Source organism: Arachis ipaensis, chromosome B6 (genome assembly GCF_059453495.1).
Source record: "Arachis ipaensis isolate K30076 ecotype BB chromosome B6, ASM5945349v1, whole genome shotgun sequence".
NCBI classification, from domain to species: Eukaryota; Viridiplantae; Streptophyta; class Magnoliopsida; order Fabales; family Fabaceae; genus Arachis; species Arachis ipaensis.
In genome coordinates this window covers 148,651,042-148,673,684 of record NC_142441.1, presented here as the reverse complement: position 1 = coordinate 148,673,684, position 22,643 = coordinate 148,651,042, and the positions used below count along the sequence as shown (strand labels likewise).

The 22,643-nt window shown below is 35.1% G+C and overlaps 1 pseudogene; it reads right to left on the bottom strand.

The window, feature by feature from the left end:
* Positions 1–1,995: 1,995 nt before the first annotated feature.
* LOC107647697 (phenylalanine ammonia-lyase pseudogene) lies at positions 1,996–13,897 on the bottom strand (annotated as a pseudogene).
* Between the last annotated feature and the right edge of the window lie 8,746 nt (positions 13,898–22,643).

Here is a 22,643-nt window from a genome sequence, read left to right as displayed (position 1 = left end):
TGAGTTAATTTTTATTGTTGAGTTTAGTAAATAATAATATTGATTATATGATGATAAATAATTAGTTGGGTAAAAGTTCATAATATGATTTAATATGTATACTAGTGAAGTAACCCTAAATCAACCCAAAAGGAGCAACAAAAATAATATATCAATTACTAATTTGAGTTAGTCAAATTGTCAGCTCACTTATCTGTTTAAATAAGTGTCGGAGTTTGAATTTTACTTTGTATATGCATCAATCTATTAACCAGCAATAAACATTTAAATAAAAATCAAATTTATAGCGAATTAGTCATTTACTTGCCAAACTAAGAGATACAACAGAAAACAAAAAAAAAACATAATACATCAATTTTGCATAGCAAATTAAATCAAGAAATTAAGTTTGAGTAAAACAAAGTAAATTGGAAGAAAATTGTTAGTGTTGCAAGTGTGAGGAGTGTTGAAGTTAGTCCCACATCAAAGAAAGCAAGGAAGAGTGAGGAGTTTATAAGATGAGAGACCTATTAACTTGACACCTTGAGGTTTTGAGTTGGATGTGGTGTCTTCTCATCTTATGTTCTCTCACTTGATTCCTCTCCGAATTCTCCCCGGTTGTTGAGAGCTCCCCACGGTTGGCCCAACAAGTGGTATCAGAGCCGATGGTTTAATCGGTCAGGTTTAAGAAAGTATTCAAGGTGAAGCATCGAAAGTCTTCCCGGCAAAGGTGGTCCGGGCGGCGTGTTCCGCGGTGTTTTACGGCGGTGTGATGGACGAATACTTGTGGTGGTGGAGGAGCTAGAGGAGAGTTGATGCTTGATGTGGATTGTTAGTGTTGAAGTTAGTCCCACATCAAAGAAAGCAAGGAAGAGTGAGGAGTTTATAAGATGAGAGACCCATTAACTTGATACCTTAAGGTTTTGAGTTGGATATGGTGTCTTCTCATCTTATGTTCTCTCACTTGATTCCTCCCCAAATTCTCTCCGATTGTCGAGAGCTCCCCACGATTGACCCAACAAAAATATTGTCCACAAAGAATGATATTTTCATCAAACTTAGGAACAAAACTAGAAGAATGAAGGAAATCATAACATCATCATACAAGGATATTGATTAAATCACAACTGCGCATTTGGCACTAATTGGAGGTGCAAGAACCATCAAAGCGTACTATCAAACCTGCCAAATTTTTCCAACGTGCCTACAACAATAGTATGCAATTTTAAGAAATGCAAAATTCAATTTTGGAAGTATTTTTTCGCCTATGTTTCGGCAATCAACCAGAATTTTAAATACCAACAAGCATATTTCTAACATTCATATTTCAACTATTTTTTCATAGAGGTTATTTGAATATTCTTGTTTTTAACTTTTTTTACTCTATGTTTTTGTAAAAGAAAAAAAAAATTCGATCGGTAATTACAGACTCTTGACCCTAGAAGGAAGATAAAACACACATTGCTTACAAACAGTGACGAATCCAGAAAATTTTGATAGCGAAAGCGAGATATATATAACATGATAATAATTTTTATAATAAAAATATTACATTTACATAAAAAATTAGCTATCAAAGTATCTACTATAAATTTGTGTATAAATACATATATTATTTAACTTATTTTTAAGGGTTAAGTATTGAAATCGTCCCTAAGGTTTGGGGTGAAAATCAAAATCGTCCCCGACCTTTTTTTGTTATTAAAATCATCCTCAACGTTACAAAACGTTATAAAATCGTCATTTTTACTAATTTTATTTTTTTTATTACCAAATTACCCTTCATTAAAAAATTATAAAATAAAATAAATAAAAAAAGAAAAGAAAGGCTGAGGGAGAAAGAGAATCGGGAGAAGGGGAAGGGGGAAGGGGGAAGGGGGAAGGGGGAAAGGGGGGGGGGGCGAGAAAGAAAAGGGGGTGGGGGAGAAAGAAAATCCGGGGGAGAGGGGAAGGAAGGCCTCAAGCTCCGCCGCTGTCCGCGAGTCGTCGTTGCTCGGTGGCATCAGATCTGCTGCCTCAAATTCCGCCGTTCCCTTCTCCGGCTTGTCTATTGGCACCGCCGTTCTCTTCCCTGTGTTGCTGAAGTTCTTTCTCTCCCCGAGGTCTGAGTTCTGCCGCTGCTGTCTTGTACTCGAGCTCCGGTGCCGCTGCTTTCCGCGAGTCGTCGTTGCTCGGTGGCATCAGATCTGCTGCCTCAAGCTCCGCCGTTCCCTTCTTCTTCTTCTTCTTCTGTGAACTGGATTTTTTGTGGAATTTTTGAATTTTTTGTGAAATTTGTTGTGGAATATCTGAATTTTTTGCTTGGTGATTCTGAATTTGTTGTGGAATATCTGAATTTGTTATGGAATTTGTTTTTTTTATTCTGTGAACTGAATTTTTTGTGAAACTTCTGAATTTTTTGTGAAATTTGTTGTGGAATATCTGAATTTTTTGCTTGGTGATTCTGAATATCTGAATGTCATGCTCTGTTAATGAAAATCTCTATTTTTGATTTGGCTTGAATTTGGAATATTGTTGCTGCGCTTCTTTTGCCTCTGATTTTTTGTTGATTTATTTTGTTTTGTGAATGTTGCTGTTAATTTGTTTTGTTATGAGTAATGAATGGCTATGGTGGCAGTGGTGATGGTGGTGAGAAAAGGGAGAGGGAGGAGGTGGAAGGAGATTGGGGAAGAGTGAGAAGAGGAAGGGGATTGGGGAAGAGTAAGAAGAGGAAGGGGAAGAGGGGTGGGGGGTGAGGGAGTGGGCTGAGGGGGTTACGGGAGGGTGAGTGATGGAGTGGGGTGATTGAGTGAGGGAGTGAGGGAGTTACGGGAGAGGGGGTGTAACAGCCCAGACCACCCGCTAGCACGATATTATCCGCTTTGGCACACAAGGCCTCACGGTTTTGCCTTTGACGATAGGGATGATAGCCGAAGCCCCCCACACTCACTCGTCAAAATGCGTCATACTAGGGAGAGGTATCCACACCCTTATAAAGCATGTTTCGTTCTCCTCTCCAACCGATGTGGGACCTTACAATCCACCCCCCTAAGGGAGCCCAGCGCCCTCGCTGGCACATCGATCCGGGCTCCGACTCTGATACCATCTGTAATAGTCCAGACCACCCGCTAGCACGATATTGTCCGCTTTGGCACACAAGGCCTCACGGTTTTGCCTTTGACGATAGGGATGATAGCCGAAGCCCCCACACTCTCTCGTCAAAACGCGTCATGCTAGGAAAATGTATCCACACCCTTATAAGGCATGCTTCATTCCCCTCTCCAACCGATGTGGGATCTTACAATCCACCCCCCTAAGGGAGCCCAGCGCCTTCGTTGGCACATCGATCCGGGCTCCGGCTCTGATACCATCTGTAACAGCCCAGACCACCCGCTAGCACGATATTATCCGCTTTGACACACAAGGCCTCACGGTTTTGCCTTTGACGATAGTGATGATAGCCGAAGCCCCCACACTCACTCGTCAAAACGCGTCATGCTAGGGAGAGGTATCCACACCCTTATAAGGCATGCTTCGTTCCCCTCTCCAACCCTCTCCCTAGCATCGGTTGGAGAGGAGAACGAAGCATGCCTTATAAGGGTGTGGATACCTCTCCCTAGCATGACGCGTTTTGACGAGTGAGTGTGGGGGCTTCGGCTATCATCACTATCGTCAAAGGCAAAACCGTGAGGCCTTGTGTGTCAAAGCGGATAATATCGTGCTAGCGGGTGATCTGGGCTGTTACAGATGGTATCAGAGCCGGAGCCCGGATCGACGTGCCAGCGAGAGCGCTGGGCTCCCTTAGGAGGGTGGATTGTAAGGTCCCACATCGGTTGGAGAGGGGAATGAAGCATGCCTTATAAGGGTGTGGATACCTTTTCCTAGCATGACGCGTTTTGACGAGAGAGTGTGGGGGCTTCGGCTATCATCCCTATCGTCAAAGGCAAAACCGTGAGGCCTTGTGTGCCAAAGCGGACAATATCGTGCTAGCGGGTGGTCTGGACTATTACAGATGGTATCAGAGTCGGAGCCCGGATCGATGTGCCAGCGAGGGTGCTGGGCTCCCTTAGGGGGTGGATTGTAAGGTCCCACATCGGTTGGAGAGGAGAACGAAGCATGCCTTATAAGGGTGTAGATACCTCTCCCTAGCATGACGCATTTTGATGAGTGAGTGTGGGGGCTTCGGCTATCATCCCTATCGTCAAAGGCAAAACCGTGAGGCCTTGTGTGCCAAAGCAGACAATATCGTGCTAGCGGATAGTCTGGGCTGTTACAGGGGGAGGGAGTTTGTTTTAATTTTTTAATATTATTTTTAATTATTTTTATTAATAATGAAGGGTAATATGGTAAAAAAATAAAATTGAAGTGGAAAAGGACGATTTTATAACATTTTGTAACGTTGAGGATGATTTTAATAACAAAAAAAGGTTGGGGATGAGTTTTATTTTCATCCCAGACCTTAGGGACGATTTCAGTACTTAACCCTATTTGTAATGTAAATTTTGTATTTCAAAATTTGTATTTTAAGATTTATTCTGTACAAGTGATTATTTTATGTATACGTAGTATAATTGTTGTTATAATTATATTTGTAACACCCTACCACACTCAACTTTACGCTTAAGCCGTAAAACAGAGGTGGCGTGGTGTTATGACCTCTAAAATAAAATGTGTACATATAATAGCAGAAAGAATAATAGTAGACTAGGAGCCTTGAAGAACAAATAAAATAACAATCGCGAATTAAAAGCGCAATGCTCAGAAAACGAGTTAACTTGCGTGTTAAGAAAACTATAACTATCAAGTATAAGATAACAAAAGTAGGAATAGAGGGCCAAAGATACAAAAATAACAAGCTCCTAACTCAACCCGCAAAATCAAGGCTGGCCGGAGAATATCTACACATATATATACATATCCAAAATCCAAATTTACATAAACAAAATTCCGTCTCTCCATAAGCCTCCAAGAGGGTCAAAAGGAACAAGTCATGTGGAGAGGAAACTAAGTACATATATATATACATAACTATACAACAAAATAACCCAATAACCACTTCGCTTCAGAAGCCTAGATGCCTAACGAGGTGCCTCTCGACATGCATCTGAAAAACAACAACATAGTATGGGGTGATAACCAGATGTTCTCAGTATGGTAAAGGTGCCACACATATAAGATATAAAGTCCTGGAAATGCCAAAGGCAATCCTAGAACGCTGACACTCAGATTGTTAAGCTTAAAGTATTAAACAGAAACCATAAAAGGTGATTTTCTAAGAGTATCTAAGTCTAACTTAACTTAATCCAGAATCTAGTCTTACCGCCTTTCCTCCGTACCTCCATCTCTGATAACATATTGGTGCACGAAATGTGAATCAAACTTTTCACAACTCGTACCACTGACCAGCAAGTGCACTGGGTCGTCCAAGTAATACCTCACGTGAGTAAGGGTCGAATCCCACGGAGATTGTTGGTTTGAAGCAATCTATGGTTATCTTGTAAATCTTAGTCAGGAAGTCAATTATGTTTATCAGTTGAATTGTGAATAAACAAGAGAGCATGGATTAAAGGTTACTTGTTATGCAGTAATGGAGAATATGTTGGAGTTTTGGAGATGCTTTGTCTTCTGAATCTCTGCTTTCCTCTGTCTTCTTGTTCACGCACGTACGTCCTCCTATGGCAAGCTGTATGTAGGGGTTCACCATCGTCAATGGCTACATCCCATCCTCTCAGTGAAGAATATGCTCACATGCTCTGTCACAGCACGGCTAATCATCTGTCAGTTCTCGATCATACTGGAATAGGATTCTTCGTCCTTTTGCGTCTGTCACTAACGCCTAGAAATCGCGAGTTTGAAGCTCATCATGGTCATTCAATCATTGAATCCTACTCGGAATACCACAGACAAGGTTTAGACTTTCCGGATTCTCATGAATGCCGCCATCAGTTCTAGCTTATACCACAAAGATTCTGATTAAGAGATCCCAGAGATACTCATTCAATCGGATATAGAGCGGAGGTGGTTGTCAGGCACACGTTCATGGTTTGAGGGAGGTGATGAGTGTCACAGATCATCACATCCATCACAGTTAAGCGCGAATGAACATCTTAGATAGGAACAAGCGTGTTTGAATGGAAAACAGAAATACTTACATTAATTCATCGAGACACAGCAGAGCTCCTCACCCCCAACAATGGGGTTTAGAGACTCATGCCGTCAAAGAGTACAAAGTTTTTTATCTAAAATGTCATGAGATACAAAATAAGTCTCTAAAAGTTGTTTAAATACTAAACTAGTAGCCTAGGTTTTCAGAAAATGAGTAAACTATAGCAGATGGTATAGAGATCCACTTCTGGGGCCCACTTGGTGTGTGCTAGGGCTGAGACTTAAGCAATTCACGTGCATAAGGCCATTTTGGGCGTTCAACGCCAGGTTTGGATCCATTTCTGGCATTGAACTCCAACTTTTAATCCTTTTCTGGCGCTAGACGCCAGAATTGGGCAGAGAACTGGCATTGAACGCCAGTTTACGTCGTCTATCCTTGAGTAAAGTATGAACTATTATATATTGCTGGAAAGCCCTGGATGTCTACTTTCCAACGCAATTGGAATCACGCCATTTTGAGTTCTGTAGCTCCAGAAAATCCACTTTGAGTACAGGGAGGTTAGAATCCAACAGCATCAGCAGTCCTTTTTCAGCCTGAATCGGATTTTTGCTCAGCTCCCTCAATTTCAGCCAGAAAAATACCTGAAATTACAGAAAAACACACAACTCATAGTAAAGTCCATAAATATGAATTTTTCCTAAAAACTAATGAAAATAAACTAAAAACTAACTAAAACATACTAAAAACTATATGAAATTAACCCCAAAAAGCGTATAGAATATCCGCTCATCACATATCACAGACAAATAAACAAATAAAGGCAAACACAAGAATGTTACAAGTACTGCAGGTAGCAAATATACATTTAACATAGAAAATGCAGTTAGGCACACCCAGTTAATGCACAAACAAGTAATTCAAGTAATATGCACATGATGCATGCCTGTCCTATGGCTGATGAGTCTCATCTGTCGGTTATCAAGCCAACTCGACAAGTCCGGTTTGCTAAACTTTTGGACCGTCCCTCGACGTGCAACCTCAAGAGTCTATGCACAGCTTTTTCTCAAATAATCAATATTGCTCAATGGGGGTAACATTCCCGGGAATTTATAAGTGTCCGGTCACCCTTACGTCGTATGGTCAACAGAGTATCGAGTTTCCGACTAGGTACACGTGGTGGCAAGCCACGGTACTTTACCCAGGGAATCTCGTATCTCAGATTATTTAATTAATCAAGCCAAGTATTATACATAATCATTCATAACATTGCATATTCCATTCATCACTTTTTCAGCTTTACTTTACTTCCAAGTTATCCCCACTTCATAACTTCATCTGATTATCAGGTTTAATACTATTATTTATGACTAAAGGAATGAAAATAGAGGTTTAGAAGTTTGAAATAGGGTTTCAAACTCAGAAAACTATGTTTGCTGGAATAGGGGCCACGCGTACGCGTGGGAGTGTGAAAAGGCAGCTCGCGCACGCATCCCCTTGTCATGCGTACGTGTGGACATGCTTGCTGGATCAGTACGCGTACGCATAGGATCACTCGCATACGCATAGTAAAAAATTCCTTGCCACGCGTACGCGTGGACGTACGTTTTGCCAAAAATATGATCAACCAGAAAGCTGCATAATTTACATATTCCACACCAAAACTTCCGACGAACATAACTTAATTGTTTTAAATCGTTTTTCTTCCGTTCTTCGAACGGCATAAACTTCACGAAACCAATTTTTATTTAAAATAAGTTGAATTCAATTTGGGGTCCCGGAAACCGAGTTATGACCCGCCAAAGTTCGGTCAAAAACCAAATTTTACAAAATTCCACAAACCTCATTTTCATTCAAAATTTTCATCTTATTTATCATCAAACCTGCCAATATCAATACATAATGTCCTTCCTCATCATCACAACAATCACCACAATAATCATACCTCAAATCATCAACAACACACATACATTATCAAAATTCATCAACCAAAACCATAGCTTACAAATTCTAGGCTTATATACTTATATCCTCAAGTCATTAATCAACAATTCACCAACAAATCAACAAGCACCAAACCACACATATTTATTAACAAGATACTAAACAATATGTATACACATACATTCTAACCTATTCTATGGTCATCTAGCCTAAGTTTTCACAGAATATTATATATTAAATGCAAGAAACCTAAACCATACCTTGGCCGGTTTCCTCGTAGTGATCAAGGCAAGTTATTAAAACAAACACAGCCCCAAAAACTTCAACAAAACACTAGTGTTCATCTTCCTCCAAGTTCCAATATCCACAATTTCAAACTCCAATTATTTATTCACAACCTAATACACATTCATAACACATATACCTAATTTAATACCCAAGGCATAAATTCAATAAATTAAATAGGATTTATGGTATCCTCACCTTACCCAAGTTTCGTATAAGCAAGAGTGAACGATTTCCTCAAGCTAATTGGACCCTAAAACATCAAAGAGTAAAGAAATTCAATACCTCCACTTAATTTTCAAAAATTGGGGGAAGGAGTAGCTGAGAACAATAAAGTAATTTACCTATTAAATTGTTCCGGTAGAAATGTAGAGCTCGACGTGGTGGTCACGTGGCCGCAAACAATGCGGCGATCGGAGCTCGGATTGAAAACTTACGGCATTTTGAAATTAACGTAAGGGTTTCGTACTCTTCTCCTCCATTGCTGCATTGAACGCTATTTCTTTTGCATTTGGAGGAGAAAATGAGCTTTGGCTCATTTAAAGGTTGGTCCGGTTGGGCCCATGGGCCTGGTTTGAGTTCAGTTCAATTTTGGATCGAATTCTTCGAAATTAGTGTCAAAATTCTCGTTTTGATGAGCTCTATCATAATTTAATATAATATTCACATTTTATATTTTTTTATTAAAAATTAATTTATTGACTAATTATTTACTAATTTAACAGTGTTTACAATATTTTGTTATTGTAAAATATGATTAGGTTTCAAAATATCTAATTACAAATTAAAATACTAAAATAATAATTTAAATAATAACATATAATTTAAAATTTAATTTTTTACATTTCATATATTAAAACCTTGACAATATAATCAAAATATCTTTTTTTTGTATATGTCATTAAACAATCTTTTAAAATTCAATTTTCATACAATTAGCTCTTGATGATATTTATAGTTGAAAAAGTTCATTCAATTAGTGTAGTTATTGTAAAAAAAATTAAAGTTAATTTCAAAAGAAGAAACACAAATGGATAGATAATATTTTTTCGAGTCGATTTCTAAGAAAGAATACTAATCCTATTTAAACTTGAAGATTGATCATTATAATGGACATCTAATATGAAGTTCTCAAATTGACTATCAAGTGTCGAGAACTCGAAAGTTAAATAAAAAATTATTGTAGGGTCAAATTTAATAATTTAGTGGAGGCAAATACTATTCAATAAAATTTTAAATTGTAATGAGAACGCTTGCCCTTACACTCATAAGAGTAGATATGTCCCTGCTTACAAAACAACAAAAAATAATTGACAACAAAATTAGTACAAAAATTACTAAAACAAATACAAAAGACAATAAACTCGCACAAAAATAAACAACCAAACCCAAACAATAGAAAAAGTAACCCCAATACCCATTTTTCTCTATGACTGCGTTTGTTTTTGTAGACAGGACATGATATGATACTGAAAAAGAGATACTAAAAATTACTTTTTATGTATTGTGTTTGGATACAATGGATAAGACACTAATGTAATGTCTAGTATTATATTTGGATAAATATAAACAAGACTAAAATATAATGTAAAATTACTAAAATAGACTTATCTAATAAAATGGATAGGATTTTTCACAAGATAATAAAAAGGGGGATAAGTACTTTTTTCGTCCCCAAGGTCTGGGGTCGAAATCAAAGTCGTCCCCGACCTTTTTTTTCTTATTAAAATCATCCTCAACGTTCAAAAACGCTTTAAAATCATCATTTCTTGAATTTTTGGACCAAAATACCCTCATCATCATCATTCTCCTCTTTACCTTCCTCACCCCACCACCTCCACTACCACCAACATTACCACCACAACCACCATCAGCACCAACACCACCACCACCACCACCACCACCACCACCAACACCAATCAACACCAACACCAAGAACACCAAACAACAACAACACCATACCACCACAACCACCATCAACACTAACACCACCACCACCATCAAGCCCCTCACCGTAACCCCTCACCCCTCACCCCACTCCCTCACCCCCTCACCCCACCCCCCTCACCCCAACTCCCTCACCATAACCCCCCACCCCTCTCACCCCTCTCACCCCCCACCGTAACCGCCCACCCCTCTCACCCCTTACCCCCTTCTTCATCACCACTAACCCAGTAACCCCCAATTCCCTTCTTCATCACCAAACCTCTTACCCCATTCTTCATCACCAAGCCTCTTTCTCTCTCTCTCCCTCCCTCCCCAAGCCTCTTTCTCTCTTCCTCCCAGTAACCCAGTAACCACAAAATAAATACAAAATTCAGCAACAACATCAATCACAAAATAATTACAAAATTAGCAACAATCCATCATCAATCATGTATATGTTCTTCAAAAATTAAAAAAAAAAAAAGAAAAATAGGAAGAACAAAGAACAAAGAAAGAGAAGGGTGAATCAACAATGGTGAAGCAACAACAAAAACAAAAATAGAGGCAGGGGCGGCGGCGGGTTGGAGGCAGGGGCTGCGGCGGGTTGGACGCAGGGGCGGCGCGGCGGCGGGTTGGATGCAGGGGCGGCGGCGGATTGGACGCAAGGAGTGATGGAATGGGGTGAGGGGGGTGGGAGTTACAATGAGGGGGTGAGGGAGTGGGGTGAGGGGGTGAGGGAGTGGCAACTGATGAAGGAGAAAGGGAAATTGGGGGTGGGTTTGGGGTGGGGGGGAGAGACGAAGAGATGAGGGGGTGGGTGGGGTGGGGTTTTATTTTTTTTAATATTATTTTTATTAATAGTTAAGGGTAATTTGGTCCAAAAAAATAGAAAATGACGATTTTATAACGTTTTGTAACGTTGAAGATGATTTTAATAAGAAAAAAAGGTTGGGGACGATTTTGATTTCGACCCCAAACCTTGGGGACGAAAAAAGTACTTATCCCTAAAAAGGGATAATAGGAGAATAATGAAAAATAATTATAGAAAAAAAAATCTTTAAAAATACCGTATCCACCTTCCTATTTCCGTCTCTATCTGTGTCCTTTGTTTAGAGGTGGACACAAAAATAAAAAATAAAATGTCCCAAAAACACTGTGTTCAGTGTCTATTTCTCTCTATTCAAACACGTTTTACATATATGTATTGTCCATATTTCTGTGTCCTATCCACAAAAACAAATGCAGCCTATAAGTCAAACACTGTCACCCCTAAGTTAGTTAAAGATCCAATAAACAATAATCAACCAAAATGAGGCACAAATAACTCCTAAAAGACACACAATAAGTTTCTTCATCTTTGTCAAGATAATTTCCAGTAGCTAAATTAAGATGTTTTTTTTTTTTTTTTTTGTAAGTTAGGTTAATACCTAAAAACTTTTTAGGTTAGGTTAAAACTTAGTGATATTTTAGTTTATTGAAAAGTTTAGGAATACTAGATAAATTATATTATGATTCATTAGTATTGATGACTGTAATTTTTTAAAAATTATAGTAAAAAATTTACTATTATTATAGTGAAAATAGGATGTTAATCTTATTACATAAAGACGCTAAATCAAGTAGCGTCATCTTTTCTTTTATTTTCTGTTTTACAAAATTTAAAATGAGATTAAAAAAAAAAAGAATTTTCATTTTTTTAGACTTAATAATAAAAGAATTTAGAGTTGTAATAATATCATAACGCACTTACTTAAATGAAGATGCTAAAAACATCTTTTTATAAATATTTTTGTATTAAAAATGTATTTTGTTTGTTTAGGTATATTTTAAAAAAAATTATTTTTGTAACAAATCAAAATTAAACTATACAATTTATGATCTAATAGTAAAAAAAAACATCTTCGTATAAAGACAATTGTAAAATGATTTGTGGCCTATATAAATTGTCTCAAGCTCCTGTTATGGTTCAATGGCTAAGACTAAGAAAATGTTATCCACAAATATTGTGTCTCAATAGAATATTATATTTACATAAAATAAGTCTTATATTCCATTTAACAGAGGAGGGTTATGCAAGTTTTGCAAAAGAAAAGTACAAAATACGTAACAGACAAAATAAAAAATTGTAGTTTTTGGATTGACAAACATTTTTTTTAACAGTAAAACATAAAAATTTTGGCTCCAAAGTGAACGTTATTGAGCATGACAATTATGACAGATTTGAGAAATTATAATGTTAGAACTAGAAAATGTAAAATATAAGACTATAAAAAATATGTCTTTGACTTTTTTTTCACGGACATTTTCGTCCTCAAGGATTGAAAAATACATTCATGTCCTTGACCTCTTCAAAACCTGGACAAATTTATCCTTCCGTTGAAGTGACTTCATTGAACCTGATAGAAAAGTCTGACGTGGCTCCCGTGGCATTGATCTGACCGTTACGGGAGCACACGTGGCATGTAACTTTTGAAAACAAGACATATTAGTCCTCCCTCACCAAAACGAAGCCGTTTCACCACAACCCCAAATCTTTCAAATTCATGAGCCCTAATCCTTTGAATGCACAGAAACGGTAAAGTGGGTGAACGAAGAGGAGGAAATATTTCGTTCCATGGCACCCGACTGAGTACCATCAAGCTTAAGAAGAAGTGGAGTTCGCCGTTGATGCCGGTGGTTAGTGTCCTCTTGGCAACTTGGCTCACGGAGTTCTTCACGGTGTTCTTCAAATTCTCCTCCAAATGCCTAAAATCAATGGCTTGGAAAAGTGCAATCAAATAGGTCGATGACATAAGTTTGAGAATCTCAACAGCTTCATTTGTTTTCCTAGCTAAAATCAAACTAAGAGAGTTCACATCTTGGTTATGCTGCTCAACATTCTGGACTTGTCTAGTTACCGGGTTTGCAAGATATTGCAGTTTGGAACAGCAAGAGGCCATTGCAATTTCAGTTCCCTTGAAGCCATAATCCAAGTTGGGTTCCTGCTAGCACTTAGATTTAAAAGCAAGCATGAGTTTCCCAATTCATGCAATGGCCAATCTTGTGTTATCCATAGACACACCAATTGGAGTACCTTGAAAGTTACCACCATGCAAAGCCTTGTTCCTTGACACATCAATCAAAGGATTGTCGTTAATAGAGTTAATTTCCCTCTCAATTGATTTGGTTGAGAATCTAATCACTTCAATCAAAGGGCCAAGTCATTGAGGTGAAGTCCTAAGTGCATATTTGTCCTGTTTAGGCTTTTGCAACGGATCAATCTCGTGCAACTTCTAGGCGGCTTTGACATATGAGCTACCATCCAAAATGTGTTCCATTATGGCTGCAGCATCAATTTGTCCAGGATGGTGCTTCAATTTGTGTGTCAAATGGTCAGTAAACTCTGGCTTCCCCTGCATCACCTCCGCGAATATGGCCGAAAGAACCTCCGACAAGACAGCTAGGATATTGGCCTCAAATAGGACAATTGAGGCTAGTCCGGAACCAACAACAGTGCCATTCACTAGTGCAAGGCCTTCTTTAGGTTGCAACTTGAAGAAATCGGATCTGATTTCGGCCACATGGAATGCTTCTTTTGCATTAAGGATCTCTCCATTGGGTCCAACAGCCTTCGAATTTGGTCTGCCAGTTAACAAAACCAACAATGTATGATAATGGAACAAGGTCACCAGAGGCAGTGATTGTTCACCATGGGACGAAATGTTTCCCCCTCTTCGTTCACCCACTTCACCGTTTCTGTACATTCGAAGAATTAGGGCTCATAAATTTGAAAGATTGGAGGGTTGTGGTGAAACAACGTCGTTTTGGTGAGGGAGGACTAATATGTCCTGTTTTCAAAAGCTACATGCCACGTGTGTTTCCGTAACGGCCAGGTCAGCGTCACAGGAGCCACGTCATACTTTTCTATTAGGTCCAACAGAGTCACTTCAACGGAGGGATAAATTTGTCCACGTTTTAAAGAGGTCAGGGACATGAATGTATTTTCCAATCCTTGAGGATGAAAATGTCTACAGAAAAAATAGTCAGGGACCTATTTATCCTTTACTCTAAATATAAAGTATCCAGCTTGTTGTTGAGGCGTTAAACTTCAACCTTTTGTAAGTTATAAAATTATGTGTGTTTTCTTGACCTTTTTTTTCTCTTAAAATTTGCTGTTGTCATATTCTTTAGGTCAATTTTATGATATTTTTTGTTTGATACTTAATTTTTGTTTAAATTATCTTTTATAATAACTTTAAAATATTTATATTTTTAATTTTTATACTTTTAAATTTAAAATTAATTATTTAACCTATTTTAACAATTAGACAATATCTTTTAGGTATAATAGCAAACACCTATTCTCTATCAGGGACAAGTTGTTGCATGTTTTAATTGCCAAGAGTTGGTGCATACCTTTTGGAATTGAAGTATTTGTAGAAACCCTAAAACTAGATTCATTGAATGCAGTCCTATTTGGTTAATAACGACATTAGGAAATGCACATGCTTGATTATGACACCAACTTGGAGGTTTTCCAACCCTAATGTCTTGGTTTGGTTTTTTAAATTTTGATGAATTACCAATATAAAAAATTTTACACGGTTATTTAATCAAATTTTTGTATTTAGATAATTTTTTTAAATAATAAATTTAAAAAATTAGTTACTTTTGTTATGTGACAACAAATAATTAGTTGTTTGTGTAAAATTCTTTTATACTAAAAATGTATGTAAATTGATTCTAAAAATATGTTTGGTGTGCTATAAAATTATCTATAAATATATACTATCATTTAGTTATTATGCATTATTCTGATAGTACAAATAAAAGGAGACTAAATTTTATCCCCAGTAAGTCACCAAAAAAAAAAAAATTTATCCCCAGTAAGTGAATAAATAAATTCGTAGAATAGTATTAAATTTGCTTTAAACATATAAATAAGTTTTTTTTTTTTTTTTTATGTCTAAGCTCAACACCCTTTTTCTTAATTGACTGTTAACTCCACTAGGCCTGTTTTAGTCGAACTATAATTTCACAAAAAATTTATTAAGAATTCACAATTTTATTATTCAACTCATGTATTTTAATGGCTTTTTTTTTTTTGTATGAAAGTAAAAGTAGTGATATATTTTAACATTGTAATTTTTTGTATTTTTTAAAATTGTGGAAAGTACATAAATCGGAGGGTCCAATTTATGTATCTCAAATTTTTTATTTTCTTTTAACACAAATCGGACGATCGGATTTCTATACCTCTCACAAATTAGACGGTCCGATTTCTGTACATCTACAAATTAGACGGTCTGATCTTTGTACCCTTAATAAATCGAACAGTCTGATTTCTACTTTTCTAATTAAACGGTTTCACATTTGAAAATAACACCCCAACAATTCACATTTAAAAAAATACCATTGACACTCCAATATAAAAAACAAAAAATTCGTATTTCAATTGGTAAACCACTTTTTTCTTTTTTGGGTCCACCCCCCGGGGGGCGCGGTAAACCTCTTATTTAAAATGCCAAATCCTATCATACCATTTTTTTTTTTTTTTGAAAAGCTAATATATTCTAATATCAGTTGGCTAAACGGTCAATTAGCTTCTACATGTCTTTCCATCGTTCTTTTTTTTGGTATTTCTCTTTTACTTTTTGGTATTCAGTTTTTATTTTTCCTCCCTTCTATGGTCCAGCAATTCTGTATGTTTTTTTTTTTGAACGAAAAGCAATTTAAGTAAGTTTTGTCAACCCATCTTGTCAGGTACAAGCTTGATAAAGTTGGTATGGGCTTGAGCCTTTGTATGTTTGAGAGTAAAGACTTGCAGCAAAAAACTGAATAGAAGATGTTTTGTCCTGACCAAACAAAAAGCAAAGAAAGAAAGGTTAAGAAGAAAAATGAGGAATTTTCATGTGAGATTTCAAGGAGTTTTTTCCCTGGTGGTTGGAGGCTTGTACTAATGGCATAAGTTGTACAAGATGAACTTTTAAGTAGAATATCTTAGACAGTGTGTGTGAGTTGCATGACAAAAAAAAAAAAAATTCCAGATGTACTACAATTCTAGATATAGTTGTTGTATACACAATGTGATATTTAAATCTCTCGATATTTGCTTAAGTAGATAAGTAAGCGAAGCAGTTAGTCAACTCAAATTGGTTTATTTTATATTTTGTCAATTTTTTTTTGTTTCTCACATTATCTCCCAACCCGACAGGTCAAGGACTAGTCCGTCGCGGATCTGAGTTCCATTTAAGGATCTACTGCTGGCCAATGAATTACTGCATGCACAAGGCGAAATTCGAACCCCCAACACTTACTTAAGCGAACGAGTGAAATGACCACTCAATTTTTTTTTAGGGTTATTTATGGGGTTGGGCTGAGCTAAATTTTAATGTGGCTGAAGTGTTATCTTGGATCGTTTTCGAAACACCAACTCTATAACCCAAAAAAAATTGACCAACTCGAATTGTTGAGTTAGACCCCACAAAAAAGAAAAAAAAAAAACGTGGCCGAGGCGTTGCACCAATGACCAATATGTTGACCTCACAGAAGCCACATCTCAGGTTCGAATCTCAACTATAGCTGGGTAGTGATAGAACCATTAATGGGTGTGTGAAAATGACTTGGTCAAACCGAGTCAACACATTGTCCAAACAATGTACATGAATTTAAAGTAACTATAGATAACATTCAAAAGATATTATACAAGATGTATATAAAAACAAATTATTTTAATATAAATAACATTATATAATCTAAAATTTATTAGTTCTAATATAAAAGTATAATTCATCATTGATTTTGTTGAATAATATACTTCTCAAAGATAGTCAAGTTGGACCAACTTAAAATTTGATCCAAATTTGACTCAAAAATAAGTTGAGTCAATTTTAGACATGATTTAAAACAAAAAGATCAATTTAGAATAGATCATGAATATCCATAAATTTAATTTATGAAAATTGACTCAATTTGAACCAAAATGAAATTCAATCTTTAAAAAAATACATCCGTATAAAACAATTAGTTATAAATTAGCAAAAAATAGTTTTCCTTAAATTTTTATATCAATTTATTTTGTAAGTAGATTTCACTTTATATAAGATTTAAATGAAACTAAAAGAAAATATGTAAAACAAATGTTGTAAGAGGTGAAATCATACTTTGTAAAATCAAACAAGAATAAAAGGTGAGAGCCAATGAGATATAACTCAAATAGCATAGTCTTTTCATATTCAATTAAGAGGTTGCGGGTTCGAGTCTCCTATTTTTGGTAAAAAAAAGGTGAGAGGATACATTATTTTCTAGGCATGCATTGTAGTTGTAGATCCATAATTAGTATGGTTTTGGTTTCCTCAAGCATGTTTCACAAATAAAATAAGAAATGCATAAAATAGAAAGGAAGCATTTGCGTGTAGGTTAACAACCAACAAAAGGTGGTATATGATGCTGACTTCCCCAAACCTCACCACCGCCACCACGTGATGATGGAAATTGGAATTAGATTAGTTCCTAATTTCTATCCTATCACATTCTCACCCTCTTAATATGAATTTGGATATTCTAATGTAAAAAAATTAAAAAAAGTAGTAGAGTGAAGGGTTCATTATTATTGATTTTATAATTTTTATAAAATATATATTATTATTTGAATTTAGAGAATTGTAATTCTATTTATATTTATTTTTCTTGTCTCGTTAAAATACACGATTAATTACTAATAATTTTGTTATATTTATATTTTTATAATAAATATTTTTATATTAATTTTTTAATAATTAAATATATATTTTTATTTTTTAAATTATTTTAATTAATTAATAACAACTATATTTTTATACTGATATAAAAAATATTGTGTATGAATAATATTCTTTTATATGCCTATATATGTCAATGTGTGTTTAAATAAATAAATACAGTTGGTTGTGGTCCTTGAAATTCTATAAAGAGTACAACTTCAATTTTAAGGCATGTGCGTATAAATAGTGCTATTTATCTATTTTTATTTCTAGGTTTTAATTGCTTTATGAGTTGTGCCACTCCTTTTACCACAAATGAGAGAGAGATAATACGTGCTTGTAATTACTAGATTGAGAAAATAGATAGATCCTTTTTATCTTGCATTTCACGCAACAAAATATTTTTACATATAGAGCCATGTTTAGAGTAGAAATTGGTTAGGTCAGGTCAGGTAATCAGATTTTGTTTTAAAAAAGTGTTGGAAAAATAAATTATTTTTGTAATTAAATTTAATTCATTTTTTTATGTGTCTTATTTTTTTAATTGATTTTTATGGTGTTAATAAATAATTAAACTAATTTGATTAGATTTAGGGTTATAAGTTATTTTCCAAGTAATAAATTCGATTTGCTATTGAATCTGGTTCAAAATAATATGATTGTTCATTCACTCGTTCAGAGGAAGATCATTCTCTTATTTATATACTTATTGGATTCCTTAGCTTGATGAGATTGGATAAGGCATAGAAAAATATATTTAAAATATCAATATATTTTTAATAGTATATATTTAAATTAATTTTAATAAATTTTAAATTAAATATTTTAATCTCAATATTTTTTATTATTTTAAATTTTTTTAAAAATTATACATGTCAAATAAATTATTCTTTCTATGAAATTTTTTATGTGTATCGAATAAATAAATTTTTAATAAATTTATTATAAAATAATTAAATTTTTGACAAATATTTTTATAAAACAAAAATAATTTTTTATAGATAAATTAATTTATTTTAAAATGTTTTAAAATAATAAAAAATTATTAAACATCAAAGTGCCTGATTTAACATTTTTGAGACCAATTTAAATGTTTGTTATATTTTTAACCTTAAAAGACTCCCTCTTAAGATATAATTTCTCATATTATTTTATTATTCTTAATAAAAGAATAAAATTACAAAATTGGGAAGGTGGGCGTTGAATGTTGAGTTGAAGGGAAGGGCCCCACCGGCCTTCTTTTGTTTGCTTCTTCAATTCAATATTCAATGGAGTATTGAGTTTTGTTATGTGTTCGGATAAGCTTCACATTTCACAAACCCAATCCACACCTCATTTCCACCTCATCACTATCCAACTCTTTGTACTGCATTTCATACTCAAATGTCACGCAGCTAATAATATTGAAGTCTCTGTCATTTTAAATGAATGAATACAGCATCACACCTTTTTTTTTTTTTTTATAATACTCCAAATAGCTTTTCAAGGATTAATTAGATTTGTTTTTTAAAAAAAATAATTAGATTTTTTATTTTTAAAATTATTAGATATATGTCATATACGTTTTTAGAAAAAATTTAGTTAATTTACAGGACATTCTCTCTTACATAGAAGTGATGAGTGTGATGTATCATGTTCAATGATACGTGTCGCTTTTAAGACACATTAATTTCTGTATACGTGGCCAAAATAACGTCATTTTATGGCTATTCCAAATGACGTCATTTTAAACAGGACAGATTAGTTCTCAACCTTTAACCTAAAAGTTTTAATACAACAGCATTTTGAATGGGGAACTTTCTATATAAAAAAAACTCATCCTCTCATTTTCTCTCTGTAAAATTACTTGATACTCCAAACAATCACCCATCTTTTACAAGCTAACTCTTCATCTTCCTCGCACCCATTTAATGTTGACCGAAGTCTGTAACGGTGCTTTGACGGAGTTTACAGCGACTGGTTGGTGGTGGTGTGTCGTGCATATTGCCATTGTTCGAGATAAGTTAATCAACTCTTTTTTGGATTAAATTGAAAGTGAAGAATAAAGTATGATGAACGTACATGTCATGTATAAGGTAGATCAAAGATAGTGTGTTGTTTATGTAGCTTAAGTCAGAGTTGTAAAGTGATTTAAGATGCCATTTCATAATAACATTAACAATGTAGGTGTTAAAAAATTTGAATCCGTTTTGATGTTATTGTATTGTGTTTGTTGTTTGGTTAAGTTGCGATAGATTTTTGTTTTTTGATATTTAGATGAGTGAAGACGTAGTATCTGTATTTTATCACGGTGAAAGTTTTGTTAGAGACAACAAGGGAGTATTTGTGTACATCAATGGAGAAGTCAAAAAGTTTCTCCCAATGGACATTGACTTGATATGTTTATTTGATTTGAAGAAATTTTTTTTGAACTTAAGTTACCATGACTACAAAGCAATGTATTGGTATGATCCTATTTCTGCTGATCTGGAATCTGGTCTTCAACCAATTCACGGAGATAAAGAGATCAGAGCTCTGCAAAAGAACAAGATGCTAAATGAGGATATTGATGAATTTTACATCTATTTTGACCGTCCAATCATAAAAAATATAGAGTTCATTGATGATGATAATGTTAGTGTTAAGGAGATAGATGTGCAAAAAATTAGTGTTAAGAATAATGGTGTTGACAATGATGCAAATATTGAGAGTTCTGATAGTGATGATGAGTATGAGTCTGCAGAAGATGAATTGTACAAGTCCCCACCTTTTAGATATAGTTTTCGGATTCAAGTAAAGATGAAGAGTCAATCAGAAGTAATAAGAAAGGGAAGAGTAATGAGAAGAAGAAATCTTCAATGAAGATCTTACATAAGAAATCAAAAGTTGGCAAGAGCAAGGACAATGACAAATAAAAAAGGACAAACATTGAAAGACAAGAAGGAGTTGGACCATCTGTTCAGAAAAAGAGAAATGGTGGCCTACTAAGTCCAATAAGAGTGATATAGGACCTGTTGGAATAGAGGAGATTGTTAATGGGCCTCCTAGTGACAACAAAAATAATGCTACATCTGCTGGTGTCAATGAAACTACATCAAATTCCAATAAACCTGCTACACTTGATGAAGAATTTGGTGTGGAGTTGTTACCTGAATCAGATAATGAGTTTGAGTATGAGTCTGAACAATTTTTTACTCCTGAAGCCTCAAGTGATGACAGAAAAAATGGGTTTAATTTGCCTCATTTTACTCCAAGTGCAGAAATTGAGGAGGTACAATTTCAATTGAACATGGAGTTTGAATCACTTGAACAGATATTGGAAAGAATGTAAATGCTGTAAGTGTAAATGTATATGCGTAATGTATTTCACTATTTATCCCTAATATTAAATCCTAATATCTTTTTGTTTCGGACTCTGAGAATGTACCTACTAAGGAAGCAAATGTGCATGCTAGACCTCCACAGTAACCTTTTAAGCGCCTGAAACAAACTATAGTGAGGCCGAATCGATCAGCTGTTGTTTCTGCAGAGACAACATCATCTACAACAAATGGCACAACTTTCAGACTCTTCAAATTCATTTCTACACCAGGCTTAAATGTCTCTAAAAAGAAATAACTAATTGTCAATGAAACTTTTTGTTTTTTGAAAGTAACACTTGTGTGGCTTGATCAAAGAAATATACCTTGTTTTTGGGCCTTGTATAGCTAATAGTTTATGGTCATATTTTGTTGTTTAAGATACTCTTGTTTAAAGTTTAAGTTATTTGTTTAACATACTCTATTTTAAGATACTTTATTATCTATGGATTTATGAGATCCCTATGAGATGGAGCTTTCTTCGGTGGGAAATGTATCTTCTGAACCTTGATGGAACAGGTAATAAAAAAATTAATGAAAAATATGGGGTCGATTCACAAATAATAAAAAGCAACCTATGGGATAAATTTAAAAAAAAATATACTTTATTATGTACCATATGTCATTACTACACATGTCAATTCACAAGCTTTCTAGAGATCATGATCTTCCATTGCAGCAGGTATTTCTGGTTCTTGCTAAATTGATCTCCATTGATGCTGCTACTACCATCCTTAAATTTTTATTACACTCTTTACAGGCCTTACCAGATGTTCCACCAGCAATGGCCGATGCCATTAATCACGGAAGTGAGATTTTGTCAAATTTTACGGTAGAAACACTATGGGAGACAGTTGCCAAAGAAGGAGGGAACATCCAGAACCCGATTGTATGGTGTGTTGTTAATAGTAAAGGTGAAGCCTTTGCGATTGAAAATTTCTAGGAAAAGTGCGATTACCAAAAAGAATAATCTAGTCCGTTAAAATAAATTCTCAGTATTGCCACACAAAATCTCTCTTATCCCTTTCATTCACACCAAAAAAATAAAAAGAAAAAAGAAAAAGAAATGTCTCATATGGCACATTGACACTGGTATGACATGAAATACCTAGACACCGCAATTTCTCTGGCAATTAAAAGAGTTAGGGATTTGGTTTTTCTTGCTTTGCTTGTTGCCATGGAAATTGAAGCAACCAGCTAAGCTGAAGAATAGAGCTTCAACGATTCCGATAAGCAAAATACACACGGCACAGAGTGTTTCACCGAACGTTAAGCTCGATCTCAGATAGATCCGTTCGTAAAAGCACAGAAAGAGAAAGGAAAGTAAGAATGAAAATAGAATCGGTTATAGAAAAACCAAATCCCTAA